The sequence below is a fragment of the Carettochelys insculpta genome, chromosome 3, assembly GCF_033958435.1.
Source record: "Carettochelys insculpta isolate YL-2023 chromosome 3, ASM3395843v1, whole genome shotgun sequence".
Taxonomy (NCBI): domain Eukaryota; kingdom Metazoa; phylum Chordata; order Testudines; family Carettochelyidae; genus Carettochelys; species Carettochelys insculpta.
The window spans coordinates 134,713,703-134,726,099 of record NC_134139.1 but is presented as its reverse complement, the minus strand read 5'-3'; positions in this window follow the sequence as shown (position 1 = coordinate 134,726,099).

The following is a 12,397-nucleotide window of genomic DNA, read 5'->3' as shown; positions in this document are numbered from 1 at the left end:
AATTTCAGGATAGTGCAAGGGGAGATTAGGCAGTATAATGATATAAGAATTTCATCTTTGCTAAATGTGTAAATTCTTGGTACTCAGTGTATTATCTATGGGCTATTTGAAACTCCAGTTATGTTTCTTTCAATGATCCCTCAGTGGGATTAATTTAACTGTACTCTTAGCAGGATGAGCATATGTCTCTCCCACAGATCATCAGACCATCTGAAGTGCCTTCACTGAAGTATACAAGAATCTTGGCCTCACACTGAACATCAAAAAGACCAAGGTTCTCCATCAACCCTTGACAATGGGACCATCTCTTAAACCTTCTATTGAAGTCAATGGAGAATGGCTGGAAAATGTGGAGCACTTCCCAGACCTTGGAAGTCATCTTTCCACTAAAGTCAACATTGATGTGGAAAACCAGCATCATCTGAGCTGTGCAAGCTCTGCTTTTGCCCACCCAAGACAAAGGATCTTTGAGAACTGGGATATCTATTGCATGACAAAGCTGCTTGTATACAGTGCAGTTGTTGTTCCAATGCTACTGTACGCATGTGAAACCTAGACGACATACAAAAATCACTTGAAGGGACTTGAACAATATCATCAACGCTACCTAAGGAGAATCTTATATATCTCTTGGGAGGTTAGGTGCAGGAACACTAGTTTTCTGGAAGAGTTGAACATGACCACCATTGAAGCCATTATCATTCATCAACAACTTCGCTGGACTGGTCATGTGGTTCAGATGTCTGATCAGCACCTTTCAAAAGAGATTTAGTTTTCCAAATTGGAGGAAGGACAGAGGAGCATTGAGGACCAGTGGAAGTGATATAAGGACATGCTGAAGGCACATATGGAAAAGTGCAGCATCAGCATTGACACTTGAGAGAACCTTGCCCAAGACTGTCCCCAGTGCAGAGTGGTAATCCGTGAGGGAGTGATACAATTTGAGAGGTCTCACTGCAGTGCAGACAAGTACAGGAGGAAAAGAAAAAGAGATCATCAAAAACTGCCCCTTGCCCCTCCAATAGCTACCAATACCTGCCTCTTCTGTGATATGATATGCAGCTCCAGAATTGGGCTAATCAGTTATCAACAGACTCACAAATTGGCGGGTGACATGAAGGCGTCTTACTCCTTACTGAGTGACCACCAAGAGCTCTAAGGCCTCTACATGAGCTTTCAAGACCTCTGTCTACAATTCTACTGACTCTCACAACTCCTTAGGCAGACCAGGCCATGCAGAGGAAGAATATAAAAGAGAAAAGCTTGCAACTTCCATGTCAAACTATTCCTTTCACAAATAATCAGTGGAAATTGTTAGATATGTGTTGCCTTTGCTTATCATGAGGTACTATTAATGTGCTTCTGGGATTGAACAACAGTAGGAGAAACATAACTCTTAGGTGGGCCCCAGAGAGTTTCACCTGTTCCATTTTACCAGAAACCATCACCTGTCATGTCCCACAGGTCTCAATCCCATCATATCTTTTGAAGATCATGGAGGGTGGTTGTGAGATGTTCTGGGAGTTGACACTTAGGTCAACATTTTTTTCTAAGCATGGACAAGCCTGTTGACTCTTGTCCCAGGGCCAAGGAGAACTAGGAACCCAAATAAGGAATAACAGGCTCAGGCTGAATCCAGATAAGACTGAGGTCTTTGCACTGGCACTGAATTTCACACTGCTGAGCACTATAAGTGATACAGAATATTTATTTTATCACCTTTGACAAAATAAAGTGGTGTAATACACTGTTGTCATATATCTTAATTTACATAAAGAGTCGACTCATGCTATTCTGTGGATAAAATCCATTCCATTTAAACTGGAGTCCAATTCAGGTTTTTTCTAATGCTAACTAAGGTGAGAAAACACAGAGAGTGTGTCCTCTTCACAGCTGACATGGATTCCGAATTCATTAAGCTTTAGCCTAGTAATAGGAGAAGCTTCTGTAGTGCTGTCTATGCTCCTCCTTGAAACGGATATGCTTTTACCATTAGTACTTGGGTAAAAAATATCCTATCTACAAAATGGAGAATTGGGTGCCAGGGTTAGAGACAGTAACGAAAGATGATTTCTTGGGCTATACATGTAAAATCAGAATTGCATTATTCTTGTCAATAATTTATGCTCATAGTTTCATGGAGAATATTATTTGAATTCCTTAAATAAAACCAGACCTGGCTTTTTTTTTCCCTTTTGTTGTTCAAGCCCTGTTTGTATTTACATCCAGTCATTTATTGCCCATTAAAGAAGTAATGCTATGTTAATGTAAGGGGAAAAAAAATCAATGCTACTCAGATCAGTAGCTGAGGGGAAACAGTGCAGCAGCTGGTTTGCAAACAGCAAGCCCACATAGATCAATGAAATTACAGGCTAAATCTGCTGATGCTCACAAACTGCTCCAGCATTGTGATGTCTAACCTTTCTCAAGTTCAAGATCTCTGGCAAGCCAGCAATAGCTAAATGAGGGGAAAATAGAAACAAACAAAGAACATTACAGTGCAGAGGAGAATTTTAGCATGATATGTAATATTCCACTTTTGAAGTTATCAGCATAACTGCACATTGGTAACAGATAGGAAAGCCCCTGTAATCTCTCAGTGAGCGACGCTGCCATCTACATACTCTAGAGATTTTCTGCCTTCAGAATTTTCAGATCTGTCACATACTACCTTGAACTGTAACACTGGAGGGCTAGAGAGCACTTCAGTAATGTGCCTGGTAATGTGAATTCCAGAAAATAATTTATCAATGAGCACCAGCAGGGCTTCTGGGATATGCAATGTCTTTTGTCTTATGGCTTCATCATAGCCTTTAAAACAGTTTGGACTTTGTGCCCTTGTAAACCAAACATGCAAGATACTCTACTTGTTGAATGGTAGGAGAATTTGCATATTTTAGACTAGTAGATATACCCGGCACTGCTTGGGTCCTTGGGCAGGTTGGGGGGGGGGTCGCTCAGGACAGTGGGGGGAGAGGCTGCAGGAGTCAAGACAGGGGGTGGGGAGAAGGCTGAGAGGGGCTCAGGACAGAGGGTTCAGTGTGTGTGTAGGATCAGGACAGGTGTTTGGGTGTGGGGATGGGCTCTGGCCAGGGGCTGGGGGTCAGAAGAGTGAGTGCAAGGGCTGGGAGGTTTATGGAGGCTCAGGGCAGGGGATGGGGAGTGCAGGAGTGAAAGCAGGGGCCTGGGACTCAGGGAAGGGGGTGGGGTGCAGATGTCACAGAAGGGGTTTTTGTGGGGGGGTGGTTAGGGCACTGGAGGGGAGTAAGAACAGGGGATAGGAGGATGTGGGGGGGTCTCAGGGCAGGGAGTGGAGGCTGCTGGAGCGAGCTGGAGTGTGGCTGGCTTACACAAGGAGTTTGTTGGGGGGGTGCTCAGGTTTAGGTTTGGGGTTGGTGGGAGTGGAGGTGTCAGGGCAGGGTTTGGAGGGCTCAAGATGGGGGCTGGTGGTGGGATCAGGAAAAGCATTTGGGAAGTTTGGTGGGTGCTGAGGTAGGGAGTAGAGCAGTAAGGGCAGGCTTTGGAGGGCCCAGGACAGGAGTTGGAGTGTTAGGAGTAAGGGTAAGGGATTGTGGGTGCAGAGCAGAGGGCTCAGGGAAAGGGACAGGGAGGTCTCTGGAGGCTTACTGGAACTGCTCATGGCTGTGAAGGAAGGGCTGATCTGGGTGGGGACAGGGCTGCACTGCTCAGTCCTGGCACCTCATCGGGGGTGGGGAGTCTGGGCCTACTTCCTGGCCTCAGCACCAGAGGGTGGGTGGGCTGTGGTGCCTGGCCTCAGCCAGTTTCTGGCCCCAGCCTGAGCTCTGGTGTGCACGTGGGGGGAGGAGGGAATAGCCACATTTCCAACTCCCATCTGAGGTTCAGGGGAGAAGACCTTTTGGAAGAGCGCATCTGCACATGCAAAAGCAGATCAAAGGAGAGCATCCACACAGCCCCCGCTCTTTTGAAAGAACGGGACAGGGATCAAAAAATCCGGTACCACGGGACTGCTCTTTCGGAGAACAGGCCTGTGGAGTGTCTACACATGCATTCTTTTGAAAGAAGCTTTCAAAAGGCATCGCTCTTCCTGATCCAGGAACAGAAGAGAGCTTCTGGAAGAAGAGCCACATTCTTTCGATTTCAGAAGGAAAGAGTGCATTTTGTGTGTGGATGCTTGTGCGTTCTTTCAGAAAAGGGCCTGATTTTCTGTAAGAACTGGCTAGCGTAGATGCAGCCAAAGTGCTCTGCAAACACAAATTAAACCTCACCACCCTCCCATGATGCCAGATATTACATATTTAGAGACAGATTAATGAAGGCACAGAGAAGACAGAGAATTCTCTAAGACTGGAGAACCAGGACAGAGCCAGGAATAAAATTCTGGTGTCCTGACTTTGTTCTAGACCACATGAAACACAATTCTGATTATGGTAGAAACCAGTCCTTTGTCTCAGTGCGTTCGCTCAGAATGTCTGCCCCATCCTGGAGGGCTAAGAAAGAAGTCGGCAGACTGTACAGACACAGTATTCAAGAACAAGATTAGCAAGAGGTGATCAATAGCTTATTTCATGTATTTTCAACTGTGTTTAAACATGAGATTCATCCATGTGTTGGAATCCAAAGTAATTTTTCTCAAACCTTCTTAAACATTAAACAATGTCAAATGGGGGAAAGGAACGTTCAGCTCTGAAGTAAGGAATAGTTTTAATTCTTTAGTACTTTCTTCATATGTTTCCCAGTTTTGGTCTCTTGCGGCTGGTTGCTGAAATGTTACGTGTAGGGTTTTATCTCCCTTACTGCCTCTTCCCCCTGGATATGATATTTTAAAGTGCTGCTTAGTGAGGCTGGTGACAGAATAGTTAGTGCTTGACCTAGGACAGGGTCGATAACCTGTGGATCCAGAGCCACATGTGGCTCTTTAAGGCATCATTAGTGGCTCCAGGCATTGCTGCCACTGACTCCACTTGCAGCTCCCTGCCCTACTGAAATATTGGAACTCAATTTAATTGGTTTAACAGCTGGCAGGGCACTGGAAGGGATCTGGCAGTTAAACCAATTAAATTGAGTTCGAGTATGTCTGCAAGGCAGGGAAGGGAGCCACCTGTGCTGCAGGTGGGAGAAGTGAGCAGAAGAGCTGAGAAGAGGGGCAGCCGAGTCTGCCCCTGTTGGAGTCGTGCAGCCTTGCTGAGAAGGAGGCTGGGTGGGAAGGAACAGCGGCAGTATGTGCGCACACCTGGGGGAACTTGCCAGTTGAGGCAGGTTAATCCTGGTTTTGGGGTAGAGAGGGGTTAATCCTGGGGATGGCAGCACCAGTTTGGGGTTAAGAGGTGTCAAGATGGGGGGTGAACGTAACTTAAACTTTCTAACTGGTACAAATCGTTGCGTGTGTGCTATTATCAAAAGAAAGGTTATAAAAACTATGGTTTGACTTGATTTATTAAGGACTGTCTTGTATTCACATGCATTGCGTCTCTTGAAGGATTGATTTTGTAATTGAATTTGAAACAAAAATGGCTCTTCTTGCTATTTTGGTTGACGAGCTCTGGCCTAGGGAGAAGACTGTGTATGGTGATGAGCACTAGTTAGAACAAGTTCTACAGCAGTCACTTGAGTTTCTGTTGATGCTTTGGACACTGACATCTCCTGCTTTTTGATTTAGAACCAGTGATTTGCCTGACCATCATAACCATTGAGTAGGATGGGGCAGATTTCAGAATCCAAATCAAGAGTTGCCCTTGACTTGAGGCTCTCATCTCTCTAATGGCCTGAAACTCAGCTTGATTTTAATAGACCCAGGCTTTGCTGGGGTTCAACTCCAAATTTACATCTGAAATGTTGGCCCATGCACATCTCTCTTCCAAAGTATGGAGCTATTGAGAACAAACTGAATTCAAGCAGAAGGGTGAAATTCTGTCCCTAACTTCAGCTGAACCAGGATTTTCCTGAAAGTGGAGTTTTTTGAAGATATGAATATTTCCATTTCTCTGTATAACAGATGAGGTAGATTTCCAGTAAAGCAAACTGTTCTCACGGAGAAATTCTGATCTGTAACTAGATTAAAATGGGAAGACGTCCACTCTCCATGTTTAGCTCAGGTTTGGTTTGTCCAATGAAGAGACAAGAAAAATGTTTTTATTGATATTTTTTCATTTAAAATACAATCAGAAAAACAAAATGTGAATTGTTAGAAATTATAATATATTAGTGAAGCAAACAAAGGGGATGATAGTGGGGGTGGGGCTGTCTTGTTCAGGCTCTTTTATGATAACAAAAACGTTCACATGCCCAGAGATCCTCAGCAATAATTCCTCTTGACTGCAGTAAGTACCTACTTTTGAGGAAGAGAAAGCTGATGAGCTGTAAGCTTCCCTGCTGCTAAATTCATCTCACAAGCTACTCCTGATGTTTTCTGCTTTTAAGGCCAATAGGAACTTTATAGATTGGTTTGATGCCCTTCTTCTCAGTGTAGCTAGGCTCCTGAAACTTATCAGGAGGAACCAAGGATCAAATAAGTTGCTGAAGAGCTTCTGACTTGAACTTTATTCAGTTATATTACTGCATCTGTCACAAAAGAAGTATAATTTATAGGCTGAAATGGGGACCTTTACCAAAATCCTGGAACTTTAGGGAGACACTGGTTTGAAATTTGGACTTGTACCTGAATTTACATTAGAGTATTAGATCCTCTCTATAAAGAGACAAACTGAATTCCTGAATCAAAATGCCTTTGAAATGTGGCAGAGTTTTAAAGATAAAGCTGGTTCCAATCCCAGTTCTGGATTTTCGGGCTTTTGGCTATTTCTAATAGTGAACCAGAGATGAGAAAGCAAGATCTGACTGATATCACTCTTCAAAAACTAAATCTGCTCCTTTTGCAGATATAAAATTGGCATAACTTCACTTCCCAGAATCTTTCATTTTGTGCATATATACATGCTATTGTTAGACCAGGGACAGAAGAGAGATATTAACACACTCAAGAAAACTTGCTTAATTTTCAGCATTAACCACTACCCAAAAGTGCAGAAAAGACCACTTGAAAAAAAAAACAAACCTGCTCTGATGACATTGTTAAGTCTCCAGTCACCGCTTGCATACAGAGCATTCATAGATAAGGTTCTTGGTGCTCATTTAAAATGAACAACACATTGAACAACTGTCATATTTACTAGCAATATTTACTGAACAATAATGCTAGCGGTATGAAAGTAAATGTCTGGGAGGATGGGTACAGTTCTTTAGCCTTTTGAATTGAATGCTATTTACTTATTTGCAATGCCTTTGATGAATATACAGCCATGGCTTGCTTCAAACAGTGATTTGGGAATATAGCATTGACTTCTCCTCCACCAGAGGACCTCTTCCTCTCACTGGCCAGACAGAGGGTTATGGGCCCATGCTGATTGGTTTCTTGTCCTCTTACTCCCTAGCACTTAATTAAAACCTTCACTCTGGTCCTTTGGAACTTTTGGCTCCATTTTACTTGCCCTTCCTCCCCGGTAGTTGAAGTAATGGAACTGGTTTTTAGGATGCTGTGGATGACCACTTTCCTGTTTTAGGGCTCAGGAACTGTTTAGTCATGTTTCGGCCAAACCGGCAGAGACCAGGTGAGTTTTACTTCCTTTCCCACAGTATCATGAAGGCCCAGTGAGATTAAACAGAAGTTGGATTTACAAATGATTAGAAATCTGTATGAATGTTTAGTTTGTTACACTTTACAGCTCAGTGTCCACTGCAGATGAAAGGCCAAAGGGCCAGCATCCAAAAGCAAGAGACTGGGATTTTACTAGTGGACCTATGTGGCTATGGGAGAAGAGGAGAAATGTGACTTTCCAGGCTGAGGTCTCTCTTGGATACATATTGATCCCCCCACTCTGGAGTGATTGGGGCAAGAAAGGAAAGATGTTAGAGGATTTAGAAATGAGCTGAATTCTAGGGTTAAGTGAGGTGAGTCTGCCCTGCATTATTGGTTACAGTGGGAACCATGTAGCCACCTGCAATGGATCCACTGCAGTGTCTGGCAAATGGGGGTGGGAAAAGGGAAGATCGTGCCCATACCCAATGCTTATAAAGTTGAGGCTTTCTGCTTATGTGCACCTGTGTCTAATGTTCATTCACGGTCTTGATCAACCTGTTGTAGCGTAAAGTCACTGCCTGCAGCACTGCAAAGGTCCCAGCATTCTTCAGAGCACTGAGGATAAGGAAAAGATAACAAAAGGGCACATAATTGCTCTTCCCAGATAGTCAGTGCACTATGGTAAGTAACATTGCTCTGTGCTGACACAGAGGATTCAGATGGAGAAAATATGAAAATATTGATACTACAACTTGGGTAAAAGCTAAAAAATAAGAGAGTGGAGAGGAGTTAAATATGTATTGTATTTTAATATCAGATTTATAGTGCCATTGTATATTTCTCTCTCTCCCACTCCCTTCATAAGCTGGCTTCCAGAAACTGGTAATTAATGTTAGAAAAGTCCATCTTTTACATTCATTTTCATCATTCAGATTCTTAGTACCCTGAACCAACTTTCTGATGAAGTCTGTGGGAGAAGGACATACTGGACTTCCCATAGAGGACCTAATTTGTGGGCAAGACTAGTACTGCTCACCTTTATTATTTATTATGGAAGCACAACTGGATCTATAGATGTTAGAAGTTCTGTTAGCATTTCAAATATGAATGCTGATTTTCAAGGCTTTAAAGCTTAGTTGTTGTATTTGAATAGAGTTTATACTCCCCAGAATGTTAGCCAGTGAGAAAATGTTGCAAATTTTACATTTGAGTTGGGGTAATGTGTGCACCAAATGTGGCTAAGTGCATGTTCCTTCGTTTCTATCTGCTGTGGGGGTGAGTCTTTAGCTACCAAGTCCTCTGGCACAGTCTGTATGTGAGATAAGTCAGACATCTTCTCTGATTTAAGTCCAACAGGGGGCATATCTCCAGGCCCTCTGTGGAGTCTCTTTATCTCTGTGGATTCACTCCTCAGTTTAGTCCAGGAAGCCAGTCAGAGTACTCTGACCCTGACTATCTCACAGCCCCTCCTGGGCTCCTTCAAATTGTCCCTGTTTTACAAACAGCCCTGCCTCTGGTACAGGGTCACATCCCTCCCCAGAGACTATACCTCTCTGAGCCTTTCTAGTCCTGATCTTCAGCTGGGCCACTAGAGAATCCAATTGCATTTTGGAGGTTTATCTGGTGTTGGTGGGGAAAGGACACCTCTATTCTGGGTTTTCACACAGGGAACCTATAGCTATCAGTCATCCACTAAATCCCTTTAAATAAGCTGCCTTGTTGCTTTAATTCTCCAGGCCCCACTTCCGTGCGGCCTCAGCACATTTTTCTCCCTTAAATCAGAGCCTTGTCGCAGTTGAGTACCAGCTGCCAGCCCAGAGCCTCTTGCATTCCCCACCCCCTCCTTTCTGGCAGCACTGCTCTGTCCAAGGTCCTGTACCTCAGCCAGCCAGGCACACCATGTACTCTCTTCCTGCTCCAGCAACGAACTGAACTCTGTTCTGCACTGCAGTTTCTTTCTTTTATATTCATGGGCTGGCCCCCGATAGCTGCTCCCTGCCTCCCCTGTCTGCTTGGCCATGTGCCCTGCTACCACTCTAGACCACTGTGAAGATTCTTTCTACTACTTTTTTCTGGGACAGGGTATGGCCCTCAGTAGGGAGCCTCAGTACCCATGGTTTGAAGTTTTTATTTTTGCAGTACAAAAGTCTCAAAAGTATGAAAAATAAAAAGCTTTGTTTATAAGAACATTTACATGTATTCAGGCCTAAAAGTGATTAATTGAATTTACTGTTCACATATTTGTGTGCATGCTGTTGAAAATGAAAATTATTTAATTACAGAAACAGCAACAGTGTATTGACAAGCTCATTAGCCCTCACCTCTCAGTTGCAAAGATTCTCCTGCATTCATCTAATGGCAGATGTCCCTGACCTGATCAGCTACTCACTCCTCCTACCCTGTGTGGATTGTGCTGTTTATGATAATATGGCTCAGATCCTTAACTTCATCTAAGGCCTTGTAAAACCTCCTGTTTAGGATTTTAGAGTTAGTCTTGTTACTCCTCTAGGCTCTAAAGATGAGCATTCAGTGCTCTATACCAAGGGATTTTGGGCAAGGTCCTTTCTTGCCTCACTACCTCTATTTTTGCTCCTCTTGTTTCCCTCTCCATCCCTTAAGAAAACACCCATCCTACTTGAACAAACTTCATACCTCTCCCTTCGCCTCCTAGTCACCTCCTTCCCCAAGCAAGCTGACAGCCTTACCTACCACACTACCTCCCTCATCCCTTCCACAGATAGTGCCTCTGAATTTTGTTCATTTTTCTGGGCTTTATATATTTGTTACCTCCTCACTACTGGCTTTCTGAAGGAAGAACTATTTTGTGACCATAAGATGATAGGGTTTCCAGGGTGAAAGAAGCTTTTCAAGTCAGGATTCCAGAGTCCAAACTCTACCACTCTCCTCTGAAGAGCTTGAACAAGCCTACCCCACCATCACAAAAACACAGACAATGTTCAATAAATGAATCAGTCCTCAAACCACACAATGTTTGTTTGCTGGTTTCCTGTCTACTAATACATGGGATTCTTCTGACTGAGAAAGTGCCTCATGATGGGTCTTAGTAATTACAATAAAATTAATGGAAATATTGAGCTGCTTTATTTTAACAGCATTGTATCCAATTAACCTCTGGACTCAGAGCCATGGCCATATAGAATTCAAGCAGTCACTGAGATCTGGCTTGATGCCAGAGGTCCTGGAACAGTTGGTATCAGTATTTTGTGGCCATTAGCAAGTTTAAGAGGGCATGATCTTGAAGTCCAAAATGCTGTCCCAGAGCCTGAAATGATGAAAACTGCAATATCGTACTGTTGGAAAGGAGGGTTTTCACTTCACTTCACTGTAGGGCATTAGAGTACAGGAGCCAATACTGAAATCCAAATGTCAGAAAATGAAGATAGTTTATCAAACATTTCTGAATATATTAAACATGATTTGGCTAAAAATGTTGCAGAAACATTTGGCTAAAATAGGTAATGTCTAAGATGGTTCCAGTTTCCAGAAAATAAATAACCCCGCCCCCAAACCTTTATAGTTGGGAAAAAACTTCACTTGGGGAAAAAAGTAGTTAATGGATAGACATTTAACCACTTTATATATATAGGTTGAACCTCTCTAATCTGGAACCCTTGGAACCTGACCAGTGCTGGACAAGAAAATGTGCTGGAACACAGGAGGTCGATGTTGTTCAGCAGCATCACCAACACTTTCACTGCTTACTGGACACTTAGACAACATTTGGGGTAAATTACAGCTAAATAATATAACAGAATACTGAGAGCCAGCACTGGTGGCTGTAAACAAATTTTATGGGACCACAGGAAACCTGGTTACACCCATGATAAGTCCACCCATTATGGATGTTGGTGGACAAGAGTATGCCAGACAAGAGAGGTTCAACGTATACAGTCTCTCTCAGCGGTCACTTGATAATGAGTAGGATGACTTCATGTCACCCTCCTATTTGTGGTGGCTGATTGGCCCAATTATGAAGCAGCAGATCTTGCAAAGACTGACAATCACTGTGTCTCTGAAATTTTGTGGCATCTGCTCCCTATCCCAGATCTTGAGAATCAGGAAGTGGAGCTGTTTGTGGAGTTCTGTCTCACTTTCTTTGAAGACTTCAGTGGGGATTCCATCTAGTTTGGTTGCCTTGTTGCACTTTATCACTTTGATTGCAGCTTGCATCTCATTTAGGTTAGGAAGAATTGGAAGATCATCTTTGGGCAGTTGCTCAGGGATTTGGACAAGGCATTTTAGAACCATGGTGGAGGGGTGGTTCAAGAGATCATTATAGTGGTCCCTCCAGTGAGAAGCAATGGCTTCATTGTCTTTCAAGAGTTGGGTACCATGGGGATTGATTCCATTGTTTTTTGTTCCATAAACAGCTTTGGTAGCATTGAAGAAACCTCTTGCATCGTTCATGTCTGCAAGATGCTGGAGTTCTTGCACCTTTTCAGTCCACCACTGGTTTTTCAGAGTCCTTGTTTTACGTTGCACTTCTGCCTTGACCTTAACATGCGCTTCTTTCTTCATCATGCAATTGATGTCACTTTGCTAGGCCCTAAAGACTTTCCTTTTTGCCTCAATAAAGTGTTCCATTTCCACATTGTTTTCATCAAACCAGTCCTGAGGCCTCCTGGTCTGCTAGCCAATGGTTTCCCCACAAGATCCAAAAATGGCATTTTTAAATTGACACCAGTGTTCTTCCACATCTTCAGGATGTACTGTCAGCAGCTCCCTTTGGAGCACTGTCTGGAAATCTCTTCTTCTGATGGAGTCCTTCAAGCTTGTACATTGATCTTTTATCAGATTTGTTTCCTCTGACTTCTCCATTTA